Here is a 9,192-nt window from a genome sequence, read left to right on the forward strand (position 1 = left end):
GACGGGCACGTGCACCTTCCGCCGACCACTGGCGACAACATCGATGTACTGTGGAGACCTCACGCCCCACGTGTTGAGCAATTCGGCGGTACGTCCACCCGGCCTCCCGCATGCCCACTATACTCCCTCGCTCAAAGTCCGTCAACTGCACATACGGTTCACGTCCACGCTGTCGCGGCATGCTACCAGTGTTAAAGACTGCCATGGAGCTCCGTATGCCACGGCAAACTGGCTGACACTGACGGCGGCGGTGCACAAATGCTGCGCAGCTAGCGCCATTCGACGGCCAACACCGCGGTTCCTGGTGTGTCCGCTGTGCCGTGCGTGTGATCATTGCTTGTACAGCCCTCTCGCAGTGTCCGGAGCAAGTATGGTGGGTCTGACACACCGGTGTCAATGTGTTCTTTTTTCCATTTCCAGGAGTGTAGAATGCAGTGTCGTTAAATGGACTGAAATACTCAGTACCGTTTGACTTAACTGGAATGAGACAGACACGACAAATATCCAAGCGTTTCTGCCTGGAGCGATTTAATGTCTTACGACCACATAAAAACTTCCGTGGGAAAACTGGCTCCTCGCCTGAGATTAATCAGAAAAATCCTAAGGATGTATAATTCACTCACGGAGCAGGTTGCGTACAAACTTTCTTTTGACCAGTCATTGAGTGTTGTTCCACGTTGTGGGTCACTTACTGGATAAACAGAAGAGATAGTACAGATTGAAACGTGAGTTGTAATCTTCGTCGTTAGATGGTTTATCCAGTGTGATGGCGTTACTGAAATGCTCAATAAATTGCTATGGAAGAAATCCTTTGTGCATCACAGACAGCCATATTCTCAAAGTTTCAAGCCGTTAGGTTTTGAAAAGAGTGTATAAACGTATTACTCCCTGCTTACACATCGCTTAATGACCACGAAGGCGTCTGCAGGTGTGTGTATCGGGTACCCTTTCTTGCCCACGCCTTCCACAAATGAAATAGGAAGTGGTAAAATGATTCTGATATGTACAGTATTGCTCAAAAGTATCCGAACGACCTGAATTGCATTTGGCCTGATTCGAATGCAACCCACATTGCGCAGCTGTCTAGCAGGTCCTCTAATCGCCACTCGGTACAGTCGTTTGACTATTGAAAATGGTTCCAACAAGTCACCACTAGAAAACACTGCTCTGTATCGCAATAACTCAAGATGTAAAGTAATACCAAGGTACTACAAATATCAGGGAACATCTTATCACACATAAGACGGTTCTTCAGGCTTGTAAGCTCACATTTATTACAATAAATGACATACATGAAATGTTACTACTCTCATTATTACGTCAGATAGGTAATTCACGTAGTAAGTTCGTCGTATTCATGATTTCCTCTTCAAAATAACATACCGTACTTATTATTTAACACAAAATGACATTAAAAATGTAAGCTAATCACGAGCAGCTAGTTGAGAATATGTATGAACTTCAAATGACTCGACGAACCGTCTCGTTCTGCATATGGATTCAAACCCAGGTCATGCAGACTAAGCAAAGACTTCGTGACTGACGGAAACTAACAGTCATTCCTGACTAGGCATAAAGAGAGTGATATACCTCGATTTTAGACAGTATCAGTTAGCAAATATCAACTTTAAATTACATAACGTAAATATTGTTAACGGACGCGAATTCCTGCCCAGCATCTATTGTCCTTGTTAACCAGCTACGAGAGATGTTGAATATTGCTTCTTCACAAGTAACTTTCTTGAAATGTCGTGAGGTAAAGCTTCGTGTTGGACAGGGATTCGAACCCAGAACCTAATTGGATTGTCATCGAAGCACAATCAACTGTGACATATCGGATTTGCTCGGCAGTAGCTAGATGTTTTAACTGAAATGACGAGACGAAACATTAATTTTTTCTTTCCCAGGACTCCAACCTGGCACCTATCGCTGTTATATTCTAGAGATAACGAACGTTAAAAATGGGTTTGCTACACCAGCAGCGACATGTGAGCATGTTTGAACTAGAAATAATATGACGAAGAGTTCAATGCTGACTGGGAATCGAGCCCCACACATATCGTTGTTGACTGCACACAAAGAGACGTCAGCTACCGAATTTTTTCCCACCAGCAGCTCGGAATAACACCCTTGAATTTACAATGATTTCGCAAACAGTTCTGTGTCTCACTGGGACTCAAAAACGTCAGATCCCGTTAGCGTTGACAACGAATGAAAATACATTAAAAATCAAAATTATTACCCACCAGCAGATAGGTGTTCTCATGCTAGAGCTTGATAATACATAACGAAAGCTTTAGTGCTGGGCCAGGATTCGAACCCTTTCCCACGCAATATGTGGAGATGTTGAGGAATCTGCAGTTTTGAACAAACAACAAATTGCAGTCGAGCTGTATTGTCACGAAGGGATCAAATTCCGCGTTAAGGGCGGTCTGAGTTGCATTCCCAGTTCAGAACCAATTTTATCGACATACAGAAGCTCAAATAAAAGATGGAATAAGTGTCCTGTGACCCTACATAGCGTTTTTTTTTCGTCACTAGAAATAAATAACTAGTGTAAGAAAGGTTACTGTTGATAGAGTTTCTACGTGTCGCGACTTCTGACTTTATTGTGGTTCAACCTAACGTCTACTTAGTAGAGAAGGAATATCATGTTTAACATGAATGTCAGACCACAATGCCATTATACCTTCTTCACTTGGCGTAGCCAGAAGAGAACAGAATCTGTCTCTCCTTATCAAAAATCATCAGCAGAAGTGGGAATCGAACCCAGACAATAAGTATATGAACCTAGCCTCAATCCAAGAGACCACCAAACTCTCTCCTCTATCTTTCATTTTCTATCATAAGAATGTTGCGCCACACTGGATGAGAATTCAGTAGTGGTTTGCAGCATGTTCAGTACATTCATTTACTTGGTTGACCGAATCGCCATGAACTAGCTGCCTCGGAGACCCAGTGCCTACATTCGACTCTATTTTGTAATCAACGAAATAAAATCACGTAATTGACACCTACACAGAACTGCCAACAGTGTAGGATGCAGAAATTTAAACAGGAAGTGTTCCTTTCGACTTGAGCTACTCTATTGCGTTATCTGTTTGTTAAAAAAAGTCGTGCAGTGCAAAAGAAAAGCTGTAACTGTCTGTCTCTCAGAAGTCTAGATCCGGCCATATGCATTATCTCACAGCACTGTGTAATGCGCAAGTTCTGGAGGACTTGTTGTTGAGTTCTGGAGGTGTTGTAGCTACGTGTCAGCTAGTAGCGTAACGGTAAACGTCGCGCTCTGTTGATAAGACGTCGCCAGTTTGGGTACACTCACTGCTACATTTTTTTAGAACGCCATACTGCTGTCTGCTGAAGTTATCGATCTAATGGAATTTTTAACATAATTCCCTTCACTTCTCAACCCAAAATAGTCGCATGTAGAAAAAGGGCTAACTTCTGCGACATTTTGCTCTTTTCAGGCTTAATAGATGGCCAGGCCGCAGATGCATCTCGAAACTCTTGCATTATGTATGGGGAGAGCGTATCGTGCCAAAATACATCAGAAAAGTATTTTCTACATTAGCTGTCGTGTGTCAGTGGCATTTTATTCTTCATAAAACCTTCTTTGACAGCTTTAACTCAGAACAAGTTCTCTACATGCATGTAATCAATAAACTGAATGTGCATTGTCAGACTGTTATAGATAACATCAGAGAATTCGCATATATCGTTGATGATTAATTTCTCTCTCATGTTAACTAATGTTTTAACAACACTAAAAGAATCCGTACGAAAATTGTGCACTGTATTATAAGAATTGAAATAAAACTACCCACGATAACCTTACGACCAAAGTCTGTTTCAATAAAACTGAGTATCCGTACACATGCGTGCCTCTATCGGCACGAATTAGTAAAATACTGATCACTTAGATTTCGATTGGGTCTGTGTTTGATTGGTATGCTGTGTCATACTCAAGAGGTATGCAAATGTGGCATTTCATAATTAAAGTTATGTATTCCTAGAAACGGAAAATTTGTTTGTCAGCAGCGGAAGGAGGCGTTACCTGTTGTGCAGCATTGTAAGATTTTCACCATTGCACTATATGCCGAAAGTATTTTCTTGCGATTTCCTTATCGATGTGTGATCTGACTGCTTGTAGCTCTTTCACAGAAGGGATAAAAACGTTACAGTCAGCTACACTGGAACCGCAAACCATAACAGACGCTTTCTCTCATGTTAGCACGTTTCCACGGAGCTAGTGAAGAGGCATGCGTCCAGGTGTCCTCTTACGAGACCAGTAGCGGCTAGAACTCGTAAACCGCTATTTAAAGGACGAGATTAGATGCGATTTCCACGTGCAATAACTTTCCTGGGCTGAAAACCGTTAATTTACAATCTTCTGTTACAGCTCAAGCGTTAATAATAATTCAGATTATTCAATGGAAATGACAGGAAAAATCAAGTGAACTTTGAGGCTTAATTCCGTGCACACCAGGAAGTAACTCGTCGATCACAGAGTTGCTAAATATACCTTGCCTTGTTGCCAAAGCTCAGTTACATTACCAGCAGGAAGAAGACGAACCCATGTGATCCTACAGTGGGCTGGGAAGCGACCATAGCTGACGTCTCAAAGACGCTGCTGCTACGGCCTGGAATACGTAATCCGTTTGATTCACATTTCTGTAACTGGGCTTAGGGACTGGAGCGTAGTTACTAATGATACTCAGAACTGACTGCAAACTAAGCTTCATAAATCAGTAACTCTCATAGTTGTTTCTATATATCTTTCGTAAGTGTACTCAAAACTAAGAAAATCATTGACGAACGTTTTCGTGCCCCGCCGATAGTCGAGCACAACTGGCGACGTCTTATCGACAGAGTGCGACGTTTACCGTTACGCTACTAGCTGACACGTAGCTACAACACCTCCAGAACTCAACAACAATTCCTCCAGAACTTGCGCATTACACAGTGCTGTGAGATAATGCATATGGCCGGATCTAGACTTCTGAGAGACAGACAGTTACAGCTTTTCTTTTGCACTGCACGACTTTTTTTAACAAACAGATAACGCAATAGAGTAGCTCAAGTCGAAAGGAACACTTCCTGTTTAAATTTCTGCATCCTACACTGTTGGCAGTTCTGTGTAGGTGTCAATTACGTGATTTTATTTCGTTGATTACAAAATAGAGTCGAATGTAGGCACTGGGTCTCCGAGGCAGCTAGTTCATGGCGATTCGGTCAACCAAGTAAATGAATGTACTGAACATGCTGCAAACCACTACTGAATTCTCATCCAGTGTGGCGCAACATTCTTATGATAGAAAATGAATGATAGAGGAGAGAGTTTGGTGCTCTCTTGGATTGAGGCTAGGTTCATATACTTATTGTCTGGGTTCGATTCCCACTTCTGCTGATGATTTTTGATAAGGAGAGACAGATTCTGTTCTCTTCTGGCTACGCCAAGTGAAGAAGGTATAATGGCATTGTGGTCTGACATTCATGTTAAACATGATATTCCTTCTCTACCAAGTAGACGTTAGGTTGAACCACAATAAAGTCAGAAGTCGCGACACGTAGAAACTCTATCAACAGTAACCTTTCTTACACTAGTTATTTATTTCTAGTGACGAAAAAAAACGCTATGTAGGGTCACAGGACACTTATTCCATCTTTTATTTGAGCTTCTGTATGTCGATAAAATTGGTTCTGAACTGAGAATGCAACTCAGACCGCCCTTAACGCGGAATTTGATCCCTTCGTGACAATACAGCTCGACTGCAATTTGTTGTTTGTTCAAAACTGCAGATTCCTCAACATCTCCACATATTGTGTGGGAAAGGGTTCGAATCCTGGCCCAGCACTAAAGCTTTCGTTATGTATTATCAAGCTCTAGCATGAGAACACCTATCTGCTGGTGGGTAATAATTTTGATTTTTAATGTATTTTCATTCGTTGTCAACGCTAACGGGATCTGACGTTTTTGAGTCCCAGTGAGACACAGAACTGTTTGCGAAATCATTGTAAATTCAAGGGTGTTATTCCGAGCTGCTGGTGGGGAAAAATTCGGTAGCTGACGTCTCTTTGTGTGCAGTCAACAACGATATGTGTGGGGCTCGATTCCCAGTCAGCATTGAACTCTTCATCATATTATTTCTAGTTCAAACATGCTCACATGTCGCTGCTGGTGTAGCAAACCCATTTTTAACGTTCGTTATCTCTAGAATATAACAGCGATAGGTGCCAGGTTGGAGTCCTGGGAAAGAAAAAATTAATGTTTCGTCTCGTCATTTCAGTTAAAACATCTAGCTACTGCCGAGCAAATCCGATATGTCACAGTTGATTGTGCTTCGATGACAATCCAATTAGGTTCTGGGTTCGAATCCCTGTCCAACACGAAGCTTTACCTCACGACATTTCAAGAAAGTTACTTGTGAAGAAGCAATATTCAACATCTCTCGTAGCTGGTTAACAAGGACAATAGATGCTGGGCAGGAATTCGCGTCCGTTAACAATATTTACGTTATGTAATTTAAAGTTGATATTTGCTAACTGATACTGTCTAAAATCGAGGTATATCACTCTCTTTATGCCTAGTCAGGAATGACTGTTAGTTTCCGTCAGTCACGAAGTCTTTGCTTAGTCTGCATGACCTGGGTTTGAATCCATATGCAGAACGAGACGGTTCGTCGAGTCATTTGAAGTTCATACATATTCTCAACTAGCTGCTCGTGATTAGCTTACATTTTTAATGTCATTTTGTGTTAAATAATAAGTACGGTATGTTATTTTGAAGAGGAAATCATGAATACGACGAACTTACTACGTGAATTACCTATCTGACGTAATAATGAGAGTAGTAACATTTCATGTATGTCATTTATTGTAATAAATGTGAGCTTACAAGCCTGAAGAACCGTCTTATGTGTGATAAGATGTTCCCTGATATTTGTAGTACCTTGGTATTACTTTACATCTTGAGTTATTGCGATACAGAGCAGTGTTTTCTAGTGGTGACTTGTTGGAACCATTTTCAATAGTCAAACGACTGTACCGAGTGGCGATTAGAGAACCTGCTAGACAGCTGCGCAATGTGGGTTGCATTCGAATCAGGCCAAATGCAATTCAGGTCGTTCGGATACTTTTGAGCACGACTGTACATCTACATCCATATGGATAATCTGCAAATCACATTTAAGTGCCTGGCAGAAGGTTCATCGAACCACTTTCACAATTCTCTATTGTTACAATCTCGTACAACGTGCGGAAAGAACGAACACCTATATCGTGGTGCTCGTTTCTCCCTATGTAGGTCGGTGTCAACAAAATATTTTCGCATTCGGAGGAGAAAGTTGGTGATTGAAATTTCGTGAGAGGATTCCGTCTCTACGAAAAACGCCTTTTTTAAAAAAAGTGATATCCAACCCAAATCCTGTATCATATCTGTGACACCCTCTCGCATATTTCGCGATAGTACAAAACGTGCTGCCCTCCTTTGAATTTTTCGATGTACTCCGTCAGTCCTATCTGGTAAGTTAGTTATTCCAACAAGAGCTACTTACAAAGTTTCAATGGCGAGTATTAAATGAAGATTCTAGAGATATTCTTGAATATCTTACTCCCCGCAACCGTAGGGACCAGGAGGACAGGATTTGACTACTGACAGGGCCACGCAGGCATTTAAGCAGTCACGCTTCCCGTGCTACCATGCGATGAGAGCGGGAAATATCCCTAACACGTCCTGCAATGCTGATACTTCCTCCCATGCACTTAACAATGGTTTACAGAGTACACCGCCGAATTTACCTCTTTTCTGACGCATGTTGCAACCCTCTGTCCCTAAAAGGTTTCGAATTGTAGGACATAACATGGCGGTGCGTAACGTAACTATGTCGGTGTACGAGAAACAGCGTACCGTATTCCCGTTTCGAATTCTGAGAGTTTGTCCACACATGGTGCACCCTCTCCTGTAGCACGACAGCGTCAGACCACAGACAAGTGCAGCAATCCGAAGCTTTGGGTTCGCTGTCATCGGTCAGCCTCCTTACAGTCCCGACTTGGCTCCATCCAATTTTCAGCTGTTTTCAGAACTTAACGAACAGCTTCGAGGACTTCACATGGATAATGACGAAGCGGTGCAAAAAGAGGTGATGTCGTGGCTTCGCTAACAAAGTCAAACGTCGTACGGTGACGGCATCAACATACTGGTCTCTCGTTGGGAGAAATGCGTTCGTTACCAGGGTGACTATGTTACGAAATGAATACGTAAATTTGAAGAAAAAAGTTGCAGAATGTTAATAAAGGGTGTTTTATTTTAAAATCTTTAAGAGTTTCCATATAAAATGTGTGAAGGCTTTACTTTCCAGCACGCTCAGGTATGTGGGGTCCATGCCAAACAGGACTAACAGAGATGCTGAACGTGTACAAAGAAGAGTTTCCAAATATGAGCGATTCGCGTCAGCTGGCAGCCGGTTGAAGGCATGCGCCAGTTATCCCAAAAAGAGCTACTTACAAAGTTTCAAGGACGATTACTGAATGAAAATTTTCGAGATATTCTTCAGTGTCTTACTTCCCCCGCCCGTAGGGACCATGAAGTCACGATTAGATTGCTGACAGGGTCAGGCAGGCATTTAAGCAGTCTTGCTTCCCGCGCTGGCATGCGTTGAGAACGGGAAATATCCCTAACAAGTCATACAATGCTGATACTCTCTCCCATGCACTGGACAGTGGTTTAGAGAGTATGGGAGCCGTGGAAAATTTGCTGTTTTGAAGAACGCGCCGCGGCGCGTAGTGTGAAGCAGTCGCCCTCCGTTTCTGGCGGTGGTTCCGCTTTGGCAATAGCAACTTTGGTGTCTCCCTCTGGTGAAAAGGGGAAAGGTTGTCTGTTCACGTACATCTAAGGAGCGCTAGTGGAGTTGGTCAGTCGGGCGAGTCTGGTCAGTTGGTCAGCCGGGTCAGCGTGGGGTAGCCAGTGTCTGTCTTTCGTCTGTAGTGCTACTATGTGTTAGGCCGCTAGTCTGCTAGAGATTGTTCAGGCAATGGTCATTGGCGGTTGGATCGATCGGTTGGTCGGTCGGGCACTGGGACACAAGATGACTTGTCCATCTTGAGCGTCGGCGCATGTGAGGACGCCACGTGAGTCCAGTGGGCCACGCCGTATAGCGTGGGGTAGTGGCTTCGCGGCCGACACGAGAGCAACAG

The sequence above is a fragment of the Schistocerca piceifrons genome, chromosome 2 (assembly GCF_021461385.2).
Source record: "Schistocerca piceifrons isolate TAMUIC-IGC-003096 chromosome 2, iqSchPice1.1, whole genome shotgun sequence".
Taxonomy (NCBI): domain Eukaryota; kingdom Metazoa; phylum Arthropoda; class Insecta; order Orthoptera; family Acrididae; genus Schistocerca; species Schistocerca piceifrons.